This window comes from Podarcis erhardii (assembly GCF_964252035.2).
Source record: "Podarcis erhardii genome assembly, chromosome: 4".
Lineage (NCBI taxonomy): Eukaryota > Metazoa > Chordata > Lepidosauria > Squamata > Lacertidae > Podarcis > Podarcis erhardii.
Window position 1 is genome coordinate 52,623,124 of NC_138508.1, and position 15,102 is coordinate 52,638,225.

The following is a 15,102-nucleotide window of genomic DNA, read 5'->3' on the forward strand; positions in this document are numbered from 1 at the left end:
GTACCAAAATGGACAGATCCATCCATCCCCAATGACAAGGAAAAATATTAAATGCTTTATTCTTAATATAAAACAGGCAACAAAAGAGTAGAGGTAGTTACTCAACTTTACATAAAACAAGCAAGTCTTGGAGACTAGGACAGGATAGAGCAAAATTCAATTGTTAATGCTGCTATGCCCATCCATACTCATTTTTACATAAAAATAAGTCCAATGTTTTAAATGAAAATTATTTTATTATTATTTATTAAATTTGAAAATGTATAGGCAGCATAAAAAACTGTCTTCCAGGGTAAGAGGTAAAAGGACCCCTAACCATTAGGTCCAGTCGTTCACAACTCTGGTGTTGCGGAGCTCATCTCACTTTACTGGCTGAGGGAGCCGGCATTTGTCTTCAGACAGTTTTTCCAGGTCATGTGGCCAGCATGACTAAGCCGCTTCCGGGGAACCAGAGCAGCGCATGGAAATGCCATTTACCTTCCTGCCACAGCGGCACCTATTTATCTACTTGCACTTTGATGTGCTTTCAAACTGCTAGGTTGGCAGGAGCAGGGACTGAGCAGCGGGAGCTCACCCCTTCGCAGGGATTCGAACCGCCGACCTTCTGATCAGCAAGCCCTAGGTTCTGTGGTTTAGACCACAGTGCCACCCATGTCCTTCCAGGGTAGCACAGCCTATATTACCTTCCTATCACAGCACCAGATATGTGTTGGAGGCGTAAGAGGGTTAAACTGAGACTGTTGTTTAATTCCAGAATTCCAGAGAGAAATTCAAGTAATTATTAAAGGAATAGCTAGTTGCCAGCTGTAACTGACCCCAATGACAATGGTTCTGGGATATGTAAAACATCAGGTTCAGAGTAAGATACAAATTTTGTCCATTCATCTGCTTACAGAAGCATCTTATATTCACTGCAAAGGTTTGGGAAACTATTGAAGTAATTCTTCCATTGAGCTTTATTCTTCATTGGAATCAACATTATACAAAATAATCTGCTTTGATGAATATTATAGATATAAAATGTACTTTTTGTTATAATTGTAATAATTTTAATTGAATGAAACTGAACCTTACAATCATATTAAACCCCAGTCTCCTAATGGAGGAAAATGTTACATTGAAATCAGTGAAGCTTGTTTCCAAGTGTGGCGTTTGCCCTCCTAGGTGTGTGACATCATACTGGGTTACAGAAGGAAAGAGTTAACTAAGTGTAAAATGATTAACCAATAGGAACCCAAGGGGAGGAGTTAGAGTTAGAGTTAGAGTTATTAAGAAGTCAGTCTGGAGTTAGAGAAGGGAGAGGGAGGATAAATCTGTGGGCTGGGCTAGTTTGATGTGAGAGAGTGACTGAATCTGTTAAGAGGAGTCAGTTAAAGTTGGGATAATCAGTTAGAAGATATTAGGAAGGTATAGGCCGGTAAAGAAACTAAGATTAAGAAACTGACAAGAAAAATGATCTGAAGCCATAAACTTGTTAATGCTTATAAAATCACCTTGTTTATTTGGTTTAATGTTAACAACCGTCTGGACTCAGTGTGTACCCAAGAGAAATGGCTTGGTGGCAGTGGGGAAGCGATCACAGTGGTAGCACAGGGATCAATAGACCGTCAAACGTCCGGGGACCCTGTGTGATCGCCACACCAAGCCACAATCAGGATCCAGGCAAAGTTAAGTACATCCTATCAACTTCAGTGGGACAGGTTTAAGTAAATGCTCTTCAAGTGCTTAAGTAAGTAGTGGAACTTCAACAACATAATCCTTAACCTGCCTACTCAGAAATAAGTCCCTTTGAGTACAATAAGACTTACTCTCAGGTAGGTGTGTAAGCTGTATGAGATCTCTCTTGTTCATAGGGAATGTGGCGAAGTAATTAGAAGCACTGAGTCAACACTAAATTGTTTCACATATTATTTACAATTTGACAGGAAGGAGGAGGAGGAAGAGAGGAGGAGAGAAGGAAAGAACGGTTTCCACCATATCCCAAGATGCCATGAACAGCCAAGGGAAACATAGATTGTCAGTCAGTTTGAAATGTTTTGAGTAATTTCCATCTTCTTTTTACAGGCTACACATTTAAGTAAGATCCATGAAAGTCTTACAAATATTCCATATTTAGTGTAGCAGGGAGCTTTCCATTTCAGTTATTTTGTATTAATTTTTGTATTAATTCATACCCCAGATCTAGGTTTCAAGATGGATGGCTGTATAAATAAATGATCCAAAATAAATATTGGATTAAATGAAATGTATGCTAAAACTTCAGACCCACTAAGCATAGCAGATGGAGACCACAACAGGAACTAGTAGAAACTGGGGAGGCTACACAAGCCAAGGAAGCAATGCCATTCAGTCTGCAGGTTTCTTCTCTTTCAGTCGCATTCCTCCCGAACATGTAGTTTGGCATGACTTCTTTCTTTCATTCTTTTTTTCTTTTTTCCTTTTTGGCTTTATAAAATGTATTCACTACCTTTCTGTCAAAAAGGATAAGATGGCAATGTACAATAAAACATGGCAGTATTAAAACAGTAGTCAAACAATAAACAAAACAAAATTCAGCCCAACAGTGTAAAGGGAAATGTCTGAACCAACTAAAAATAAGCTCCCAGTAAAGAAACATTCAAGTACTGAATAAACAAAAAAAAATCAAAAAGAATGGGGAGAATGTAGAGATTATCTTAAAAAGCACTGTTCTCAGATTAATACCTGGACTTGTTTTGATTAACTTTTGCAAAACAAATTATGCTGTAAAGGTTTAAAATAAAAAGAAAAGGGGGAGAAATGAAGTGAGAAGGAAATAGTTTACTAAATATGAAAGCAGACCCACATTGTGGACGAAGGAAGTCAACTAGAAGAAAAGAAGAAAATATGGTTATATGTTCATTATTTGTTTCGTACTTGTTTTTGGATTTTCTTTTTAAGTTTTCTTTTTTTATTGTTGTGTTTGTGTTGCAATACACACACACACACACACTCAAGTACTGTGCATAAAAAGGTCTTATCAGTCCATATAAATCTGAGCAATGGGAAGGTTGGTGTGTGGTCTATGGACTAGTGTAGGGGTCAGCAAACTTTTTCAGCAGGGGGCTGGTCCACTGTCCCTCAGACCTTGTGGGGGCTGGAATATATTTTTTTGGGGGGGGAATGAACAAATTCTGGGAATCAGCATGTTTTTACATGAGTAGAAAGTGTGTTTTTATTTAAAATGCATCTCTGGGTTATTTGTGGGGCATAGGAATTCATTCTTTTCTTCTTCTTCTTCTTCTTCTTCTTTGTTCAAAATAAAGTCCACCGCCCCCCCACAATGTATGAGGGACAGTGGACCAGCCCCCTGCTGAAAAGGTTTGCTGACCCCCTGGTTTAATAGGTTCTCTCCATGAACAATCCATGTTGAGGTAAGCAGCAAATTCTGCACTAGTTGAGATTTTCCAACTATTTTCAAGGACGACCCATTCCAATAATTAACCCACAAGGTTAATATGGGAATGAAAGACAAGAGGCTAGATCTGTCCGCAAAGAATGGATGCAGCAGTTTTATCTGGTAAAGGGCACTCTTTGTCGCAGCAACAATCTGTTCATCCAGGAGTAATGCTGGGTACAAGAGCATTCACTTTCTCTCAGACATGTAGCTATACACATACAGCTGCAAATCTGATTTTTCAAGATGATTACTCCATTTATAGTTAAGGACATCTCCCTCAAACCATGTGAACATTCATTGTGTGGAATGCCCTCCCCTCTGAGATCTGTCTGGCATCAACTTTGTTTTCATTTTGACACCAGGTTAAGTCCTGGTTATTTGCTCAAGTGTTCAGAAATTGTTGATCTTACAACTTTATTGATTGCTGATTGCATTTCAAGATTAGTTCATGGTTTTCTCTGCTCTGAATTTTATTTTATTTTATTTTAAAAAACTGTCATTGTCATTTTAATTGTTTGTGTGCCTTGTCCTGAGATCACAGGGCAAGTTGTAAATATCTTGACTAAAATAAATAAACTGGTTGAAGCTGCTATGTAGATATGTCGTTGCAGTACAAGTACAATTCTCTGAGAATAACACAAGGGCAGCTTCCCAGAGAATTGTGTCCCTAGTTTTCAGACGTCATCGCATTTTCAGAAAACATTCAGCTCCCTAGAAACTTCTTGGAATTGGTTAGGACACAAGACTCATTTGTACTTTTCTCTTTTTGAACTTGCTTCCCCCACTCTACCCCTCTTTCTTTCTTTCTTTCTTTCTTTCTTTTTTGCACAGTCCTCATGAGAAAAGAAATGAGTCATCACAAAAAGGGACATCTCTTACCCTCAAGTATTGCATGTAAAGACACATGCATGGTATGGCAATGACCTCAAGTGGCTTCTTTCTATCATCACATGATGTGAGTTCACTAGTAACAGCTTGAAAAAGCACAAGCCATATAATTATGTAAATCAGATCAACAGCTTTCATAAGACTAAATGTTGCCAATAGATCATTCTGTCCATAACATAACATGTTTAATATGTCTTTGATCACACTGGTTATATTACGTCAGGTTTATCAAAACCGATTTGAATTTAAAATAGCACTCTGTTAAAATTGAAGATTTTGCCACTGTAATGGGAAGCTATATTGATGGTTTCTGCTCTCCTAAAGCTCTTTGAGATACTTTTGCCACCATTTGCTGAAACTCCATAAATGAAATAGACCGTTAGAAGGGTAATTTAACGTTAGTGGCTTATGTGTAGATTCAAATGTGGTTTTTGTAAAAATTTGGTTTTGCTGACTTCAGATCTAAGATTTAACACTACCTAAAGCCTGGAATAGTTCAAAGGCTGCTAGACTGAGCAATGGATTTGGAACGAAGTCAAAAATCCAGATGGGATGAAGCCAGACCACTAGTAATTGATTCCAAGTACTTGGTGCAGCAAACTCAAAAGATGTCTCACACTTCTCACTATCATGAACATTTGATACCAAAACTCAGTAAGGACAGTGCACCTTTTCTAATGGCAACGAAGATATCTGGCACCCACCAAATACACATGTTCATCTGTGGCATAGTGTATTTTCTCTGCTACATTACAGGGGGGGGAGAGGGAGTCTCTTTTTCTAATTGTACTTGCAAAGTTATGTAAAAAATCGATTTTTAAGAAATAACAGTTTGAAAAATAAGTAACAACATTGCAGTCTTCAAGTCAACCTGATACCTATTGTTTAAAGCTTTTTATTCAGCTTCATCTGACTTGTACAACAAAAGATATCAATTCATACTTTCTGCAGTTACATTCCTTTAATTTAACTTCGCTGCTAAAAAGGCAAGGATGAGCCAAAACAAATTATCACAGAATAGCGAATAAGCAAATCAAATTATTTTTCTTTGTTATTTAAATCAGGTTTACAGGCAACAGCCCATTACAACACAGCTATCCAAATATACTTAGAACAGAAGGAATTTCCATTTGCACTTAAAACTGAATCTATTCTTTTAACAAACACACACAAATTCAGAAGAGTTTTGGTGAGTTTTGTTAGGCAGGAAATCCATTATGGAAGCATGCATGCATTTCCACCAAAATAGAGAGTCCTAAAGTATGTGATGTTTTCATAGTTCATTGTTGTAGAAGTCTCCTTCCGAAACAGAGCCTATGTAGTTACAAATTCTTGATAGGGTGCACGTAGAAGCCAACTTCCCCATTTCTCATTTCCTACTCTTACCCTTTCTGTACATACCTCAGTCCCAGAATATTGTGTATTCTAGAAGGCAAGTGCCACTAATAAATAAGAAACATTGTTTCTAGCATGATGTTCTAGCAGCAATGGTGAGGTCTTCTGGCCATCACTAACATGTGCCATATGGTTCAGAGAGCCAGTGTGGTGTAGTGGTTAAGAGGGGTAGTCTTGCAATCTGGGGAACCGGGTTCGATTCCCCGCTCCTCCACATGCAGCTGCTGGGTGACCTTGGGCCAGTCACACTTCTTTGAAGTCTCTCAGCCCCACTCACCTCACAGAGTGTTTGTTGTGGGGGAGGAAGGGAAAGGAGAATGTTAGCCGCTTTGAGACTCCTTAAAGGGAGTGAAAGGCAGGATATCAAATCCAAACTCTTCTTCTTCTTCTACCCAGAAAGCTCAGTTTAATAGGAACTCAGGATCTAACTCACCGGGAGCAAGTTACATAAATGCCACATTCCAAAAGCATGTTTTCATTGATATTATGTGTCTGCATGTTTGACATACAATATTCCCTCTTTTCTTTATATCCACGGGGTTTGTTAGTTTAAGGCGGTACCCAGATGGCAGCTTTCTTAATGCATGATTTAGCACTGTTGCACTTAAGTAAGAGGGGGAAATCCTTCAAGGCAGAAGGATTTCTTGCATTCATTCTCTCTCCGCTGACCTACTAGGACCTGGTATGTCATCTGGATTAGCAAATTTACATGGGACTTGCAGATCCCAGGGCCATTCCATACATTCATGGCAGCAAACATAGGTTTGACATAGAATAGGTATATAGACAGGGACACCGCTCTCTTGACTGAGAATCAGTGTAGTTTTAAGAACTTTCTCAGTGAATGTTGGGGAAAATGTTTGTTTGTTTGTTTGTTTGTTTGAGAATTTACTCCTAGCTTTAGTGTTGGTGTATGTGCTGATGATGCTATGGACATACATATGATACATATGATTGCACTTGGGCAAAAAAAATGAGAGGCACAAATACAAGATGGGTGACACCTGGCTTGAGAGCAGTACATGTGAAAAGGATCTAGGAGTCTTGGTTGACCACAAACTTGACATGAGCCAACAGTGTGACGCGGCAGCTAAAAAAGCCAATGCAATTCTGCGCTGCATCAATAGGAGTATAGCATCTAGATCAAGGGAAGTAATAGTGCCACTGTATTCTGCTCTGGTCAGACCTCACCTGGAGTACTGTGTCCAGTTCTGGGCACCACAGTTCAAGAAGGACACTGACAAACTGGAACGTGTCCAGAGGAGGGCAACCAAAATGCTCAAAGGCCTGGAAACGATGCCTTATGAGGAACGGCTAAGGGAGCTGGGCATGTTTAGCCTGGAGAAGAGGAGGTTAAGGGGTGATATGATAGCCATGTTCAAATATATAAAAGGATGTCACATAGAGGAGGGAGAAAGATTGTTTTCTGCTGCTCCAGAGAAGCGGACACGGAGCAATGGATCCAAACTACAAGAAAGAAGATTCCACCTAAACATTAGGAAGAACTTCCTGACAGTAAGAGCTGTTCGACAGTGGAATTTGCTGCCAAGGAGTGTGGTGGAGTCTCCTTCTTTGGAGGTCTTTAAGCAGAGGCTTGACAACCATATGTCAGGAGTGCTCTGATGGTGTTTCCTGCTTGGCAGGGGGTTGGACTTGATGGCCCTTGTGGTCTCTTCCAACTCTATGATTGTATGATTCTATGATTGCAGACTGTGAACATTTGTTTCACATGCTATGATTACACACACCCTATAGTCATGGCAGAGAGAGAGAGAGAGAGAGATCTGGAAATTTAATTCCCCCTCCTCACTCTCAGAAACAAGAGAGGGTTTTAGATCTGAATGAAGGACAAAAACATAAAACATTTGCAAGAAACAACCAAGAAAGATGATTCAGATTCAAAGCATTATCTTTCTCTTAAACAAACAAACCAAAACAGAGAAATTGTGAATTGCAGAATTTTGAATACCCGTCATCCTCCTTGGCGTCACTCAGTTTTGTTTATAACACTCTTCCATTTTCTTCTAGTTGTGAGGGTGGGAGATGGGGAGGGGCCTCACAAGTGGAGTAGCCTAGGGCCTCTCTTCATCTAAATCTGGGCCTACCTGTGGATAATCCTGATGCCTTTGCTTTCCCAATGATGTTACCAGACGTTACCAGAAGTATAACGAGGTCCCAAAAGGGCTCCTAATGTCACCTGAGAACAGGCAAGCTATTTTCCGAATTTCGGAAAATGGCTCTCAGTTAGCTGGAGCAAATTATGAATCAAGCTAAAACAAGATGAAAGCAAAAAGTCACCATCCGCCTTTATGCTGACCCACCTTTGCTACCCCACAAACTGATATTGGTGGGCCCCCTGCTGGGGTATACACTTCAAAAACAATATCTGTAACCTAAAAAATGTAAAGTGTGGGGAGGGAGCCGCAGGCTCACTCAAGTCAATACATTTGGCATTCAAAAAGCCCTCTGAGCCAGATTTACTGAATTAGTTGCACTAGCAGGAGCTAGCACTAGGAGCCTGGCTACTGCAATGGGACTTCCCCCATCTCCTTCCTTCATGTTCCCCCTCAAATGGCTTGGGGGGTCAGTAGAACCCCGGAACAGTGTGGAGGAGGAAGAGAGGGGAGGGTGTTACCTCAGGCAAACACTGATGGAGCAATCTCCTTAATGCTACTTTGAATTCCACCCTCTGTCTGGAAACATTTTAAGATATTGTGCTAAAATATATGTTATTACTCAGAGAACAGAAATCTGCATAACTAACCTTGGAGCACAATTGTTACTTAAGGCTCTTTCGGATAATTCTTTCCCATTCTGTCATTTGCTCTGCCTTTACTTTAGGTCTTGTGCCTCAACTTAGGGTAGTAAGTGGCTCTAAACTACTACAGGTACGCTATATTATTATTATTATTATCTATAACCACGAGAGCCAGGGGCAATTCTGTACTGGCACAGTTAATTGAAGACTGAGATCTCTTACATAATATATAGTCTTGGCAAGCACCACAAAAAGACTCACAGAGAATGGAGAGGTGTGGAACAATTTCAAAACTGATGTCTGCATCTCATCAGTTATACTATTTACGGCAAGAAAGGGAAATTTACCAGAAGAAAAAGACCTGGGCTGCAATCCATATCAACACATTGCCATGGTGAAAAATATTCAGGAGAAATCTAGAATCAGTCAGAAAGCTGGACATCAACATGTTTCTTTCCTTTTCTAAGCGTTGGTTTAACATAAGTACAATGAGTAAATGCATTTCCCCCCCCCCTACTTTGGCTAAATGACTTGCATAAAACTGGGTGCCTGAAAAAGCATAATAAAATCATCTAATATTGTAGAGTTGGAAGGGACCACAACAGTCATCTAGTCCAACTCCCACAGTCCTTTCCATCTTTCAAAAACATTTTAGTCTTTTTATGAAATCATTGCACAGTTCCAAATAACAATGGCATTTGTTTGCTTTAGGTGATTGGTCTCCTTTGGGGGGGGGGCGGGATATACAATCAATCAATCAATCAATCAATCAATCAATCAATCATATCTTATGTGTGTCCATGTCTCCAATGCTTAAGTATTTAAATAAAGGATTTCCTGGGCAAAGTCCTCTGCTTGCCCATTTTTCCATCTGGACCTGCTTACCTGAAAAGTAAGCAAATATCAATAGACAATTATAATCACAGGAATAGAAGTGGGTCCCAAAAACACAGATCTCAGGAGTCAAATGCTCAAAGGTGCATCTTCAGCAAAGGATAAAGCATTTCTATATTTGTTCATTTCATTGAAGATGCTTGTTGTTAGCATCCATCCGCCTCAAAAGACAATAGAGTGTGCCTCGGGGGGGGGGATTCAAACCACTGGAGAATCACAGTGCCTGCTGTGGATGTAGAAATTGGTGACTCATAACTGCTGCCTCCTGTGTTGTTTTTGCTGCGTTAGGCGCACCAAAGTGAACTCTCCAGAGCACAAGCTTGGGCAGTGTGTAGGGAGGTCCTGGGCTTTACAGATGACAAGACCCCACTCTCAGCCTCACTGATGTAGTCCAAAGGAAAGCAGAGCAATTCATTTGGCACCAGCTTGGCAGCAGGATTTGCCAGAAGGAGCATATAAGATGCCAGCTAACAGTCATGGGGACTTCACTCCAGATTTGTGTAGGGTTTACTCTTTAACCTTTTCTTCTCCCAAAGATATCCCACTAAACAGAGGGTATGAATTTTATCTCAGGGTTTTACTCCCACAGACTTACTCATGAATGAGTATAGCCATAAGACAGCCAAGGATTGGAATCGGAGTTCTCCTTCTCCTAGATAGGCTACCTTCCCAGGTTGACGGGCCCCATCTGCCCCTCATTTCCCTATACAGTATGTCCAGTAAGTGCCTTCTTGACTGTTGGACCCACTAATGGTCTTGTCCACTCAATCCTCCAGAACCTGCATTTATATACAGGGCAAGTCCCTAACTCTCTGAGAGTTTGAAACCCATCAGCTACCCTCACCTGGTTTAGCCAGCCAGTCGAAGCCATTTCCTGGGCTGTGGCTGCTGTCACATGCTCACAGCTTTTAGGAGCCACAGGTCATGCTATGCCTGGACAAATAAGAGGATTCTGTTTCCAAGGATACATTTTCAATATCAAGGAAGTGTCAGAGAAGGGAAACCAGACTGGAAATTCAGACTGGAAACAACTCATTTGTAACTTTGTGTTCATTGTCTCGTTTTAGTTTCTTTCACTCAGTTTACGCACAGCAATTTTTTCCTAAGTACATCTAAATTTAGTATAGGTCAATAAAAGCTCTAGGTTTTGTTTCAAAATAGCAAAGGTAAATCTAATTTATTGTTGTCCCTGATCTGCTGTTAGAGGGATTCTTTCTGAAGTTGAAAGAAGAGGGAGAAATGCTGGCTGTTGCCTTGATGTAAGAGGTGGACAGAAGATTAATTTCTCCAAATCTGTTTTGTAGATTAAAAAATAAAATTGAAATTTCTGAAAAACTTGGTTGAAACCTTTAGACATTACTGTTTATGAGGGACTGCTTCTAGAAGAGCAAAACCACCACAACTAAAAATATTCACTTCTCAGCTACTTAATTGCATATATCATGCATTCATTCATAGGAACAGTACAATATATTTTGTTGCCTAAGGTCAAGGGGCAAATGATACTGCCACCCACTTCTAGAGTCAATGTACATAGTATCCAAAATCATCTATATTGCACTCACAAGCATCTGCTTCCCAAGAATCAGTCAAGACAAACTTCTGGTTCAACTCCAGCCTGCATCTCTGCTGGTGTCTGTCCAGACATCCACCAATTTACTGCTTCCTGACTTCTTGTAGCTGGGATATGGTAGCTGGGTAGCTGAACCCATAACCTATCGGGAATCTCATGTAGGATACAAACGCAGTGGAAGTTGCTTCCAGTACCAGTCACCCCATAGGTCCAAATGGTTTATTGTTGCAAAAGACAAGCCTCAGTAAAATAGTTCTGGACATAGTTATATACAGCTTGTAGGTTTTTGCAGATACAGATTTAGGCAGATACATACAAGTTCAGATGCACACATTAATCACAAATATATAGTTGGAGCAGTGGGATTTTACCGTAGCAACTGGCTTGGCTGACCTTGGACCTGTGATTTAATCATCCATTGGATGATTTACATTCATGAAGGAAATTAACCCCTTCCCAGGTCCAGTTACTATGTTATTCCCACTCTCAGAAGTGTGGGGAATGACATTCCAGCAGGGCGTTTCCCTATGTTAGCCCATAAATTGTGGAACTCTGTCCCTACATAGATGTGTTTAGCATCTTCTTTGTATAGCTTTCTACATACACTGAGAACACACCTCTATACCCTGGCTTTTGGCAGTTCAAGGTATTTTGTTTTGTGGGACCTAGTTATTTTGCTGAATTTATCCTGTTCTGTTCTGCCTGGAGTGGTTTTACTTGTTTTTATAATTCTAACGACAGGGGTCATGGTTTTCAATAATGATAAAATTAATAATAATTGGAATAATACAATGGAATTAAATGAGCCTCCCTCCCCCCACCCAAACACTCAATCACATTGAACTCTGTGTGCTTATCGCTCAACACACCACCTTGCTAGTCAGTTGCACTATGTTATTTTCCGCTCAACAGCCTAACAGCCCATGGATAGAAGCTATTTTTTAGCCTGTTGGTATGGCTGATTATACTTCTATATCTCCTGCCTGAGGGTAGAAGATTAAAGAGGTGATGGCCGGGGTGTGAGTCATCCCTGAGAATTTTTCTCGCTCTCCTAAAGCAATGATCCCTTGCGATGTTATCTAGCGGACTCAAGGGACAGCCCATGATATCATGTGCTGTATTCACCACCCTCTGTAGAGACTTTCTGTCCATTGCTGTCAAGCCACCATACCACAGTGTGATACAATATGAAAGGACTCTTTCTATTGTGGACCAGTAAAATGAGTTCATAAATTGTTGTTTAACATTATTCTTTCGCACCTGAATTATGTTGATTTTCCAAGTGAGCTCCTCGCTAAGGTAAACTCCCAGGAATTTAAAGAAGGAGACTTTCTTCACACAGCCCCCCCCCCTATATACAACTGGGCAGGTTTCCCCTCTTTTCCTCCAGAAGTCCAACACCATCTCCTTTGTCTTACTAATATTTAGGTGCAAGTTATTCTCTAAGCACCATGTAGATACTTTTTGAACCTCCCCCCCAGTACACTGTTTCATCTCCACCTGCAATTAGGCCCATTATGGTAGTATCATCTGCAAACTTAATAATTACTGTGGATGGATCAGATGGTATGTAGTCATATGTGTACAATGAGTACAGATAGGGACACATTGGTAACTTTATGATACATTGTTTTAACTCCCTCTCAAACCTTATGGAGAAGAGCAGGTAAAGAAAGCATATAAATAGAATAATCAATAACTGAGCAATAGAATATCAAATTTTCATTTAAGTTGGCTGCTATTCAATATGAAACAAAATTCATTTTTTTATTTAATGTTAATAATTAATTTTCTTCCGTGATCATCTTTCTCTGAAAACGTGAAGACATGCAGTAGAAACAAGTTTGGCCAACACCACCTATAGATACAAATGTGGACGTGTGAGGCACTCTCAGTCAAAGGGTACTTATTTGGAAGTACACATGTATAAAAAAGTACACATGTATAAAAAAGGCAATCACATTTAGACCTCATTTTCACTTATCCTGTTTCCTCTGGAGCAGAGTTATGATTTGAAACAGGATATGCATCATACTGCAGCTATCAGAATTATCTGATCTACCCTGGATTTAAAAGGGTTTGGACACTGTGGTGACAGCTGAAAATAATGAGAATCTTTGGAGCGGCCAGGAAGGAAGGAGAAAGGTCTGATCCTTGAGCATTTAAAATTTACAGTCAGAGAAGTGATGACTGTGGTGTAATAGCATAAGTGTCTAAAAGCTTCTTTATGGCTTTACAACCAGAATCTTGTGACCCATTCTCATGTATAAAGGTTCTAAACTCTGCACCATATGACAACGGGCTACTTTGAGTTACATTTCTCAAAGCAATAATGAAAGGGTTTGATGAAAACATGACCCTCCAAGAACCCTATGCTGTAGGTGGTAATAAACATGGCTTCTTCTACTGTTGTTTTTGGATCTGTGCTATCTATTTCAACACAATCAAGTTCTCAACAACCCATAATGATGGTAGGCTGATGCTCTCCCACTGATCCCATTTGGCCAGGCACATGATTTACTGGCAGAATGTGGAAGAGATGGTATAAAACTTCCCCATCATGTAACGTGATTGGACCCATGGGGTTTGACTGGCCTGCTTGGATACCATATCATTCAGAGGTAAATTACACCATGTGGGTCAGACAGAATCCATGACAGTTCAGTTCAGTAATGAAACTCATACAAATCACCAAAGCACTCCAGAACAAGTCCTCACACCTTGGACAGATTGGACTTCTGAAGCAAGTGGTGCTGAGAATTTTACCACATGTCAGGCACTGATGTTTGGTAAAATGATCAGCATCCCCACTCCCCAGAGATTGGAAAGCTAGTGGTTGTATCAGGTAAGCTAGAGTCAGCCACATTTAGACTTCAGTTTCACTTATGTTCTTTTCTCTGGATTAGAAAACTCTCTTAAAGTGCTCTGAGGGGTCAGACTGACACGACACTTTAAAAGCAGTGGGGGGCATGATTTGGAAATGCTCTTCTTGACATCAGCTGTGCGAAAAAAATAAGTTCTGCATGTTTGCAACTGATCCTATCTGTGGACAGCACTCATTGGATATTGCTCTGTGATGTCCCCAATTAACCTCACTGTCCTCTGCAAATTCTGGACCAGTTTTGTACATTTTAAAAAAGGATAACATTACTATTTCTATTGATAAATTTATTACAGCAAAAGATATATGTGGATATGTACCCATGGCTTTTTAAGTGAAAATTAAAAGCAGGCAGCCTGTCTGAAATGAGCGGGGAGAGCGGGTTAAGAATAACAGCTGAACCAACATTCAGCTTGCTGGTATGTACTTCTTCTAAATTAGCCTTTGCCAAACTGGGGCCTCTGGTTTGGGGCTGATGGGGCCTGTAGCCCAAATCTTCTTGAGGATACCAGGTTGCTGATGCCCTTTCCTTTCAGCTGAGAAATCCACTATAAGTTCTTGTTCTTTACTATCTTGTCTTTAACCATAAACGCTCCATAAACAAGCCTTACTTAGCTTGCTAGGTGGTGGTGAAGACAGAATGGGAAAACCCCACAAAGCTCCTCAAAGGAGGAGAATTACTGGTGACAGATAAATTAAAATGATTTTTGTCAGTCTTTTTCTTCTTCTTTTCAATCTTTATTTTAAAGCGCATCTGTGATTTTATTAAATGTCCTTTAGTGTGAATGTCAGCATTCACAATTTACGTTCAGACATGATCACTGAGCATATCAATGGTTATGTCATTCAGGGTCATGCCTTGAAACAGCTATGCCTCCTTGATAATGAATTGAATGTAAGACTAAACTTAAGAAGGAAGCATATGCTGCACTTCTAACCCCACCCCATCGGAATGTGTCGGGACAAACTCCAAACACCTTCACGGACCTATTTTTCAGCTGTTACCTCAATTATTCAGAGTGTTCTTTCATCTGTTGACATGATCACATATTGCAGTTTTCATTTATCCTTCCTGGGCCCAACTTTCCTTCCTGTAAAACTGCATATTCTAGAAACTGAACTGTTATGAAACCACAAGGATAATTCAATAAACACATTCACTATAAGAGCGCTCTTGCCAAGTATTGCCATGGCTACAATGTAAAATAAATGGCTTGTTAAAGGAAATAACAGATAATGCACCTGATTTGATTCTGCATATAAATCCCCGTTTCAATAGAAGTTTCAGCAAAAGG

The 15,102-nt window shown here is 40.0% G+C and overlaps 1 long non-coding RNA gene across 1 annotated transcript; it reads right to left on the minus strand.

The window, feature by feature from the left end:
- Nucleotides 1–1,380: 1,380 nt before the first annotated feature.
- Nucleotides 1,381–8,532, minus strand: LOC309340571. Its single transcript, XR_014156060.1, has 3 exons — nt 8,466–8,532; nt 7,807–7,971; nt 1,381–2,471 (listed from the first exon to the last, which is right to left on the minus strand). It is a non-coding gene; the product is annotated as an uncharacterized lncRNA (long non-coding RNA).
- Nucleotides 8,533–15,102: the final 6,570 nt, after the last annotated feature.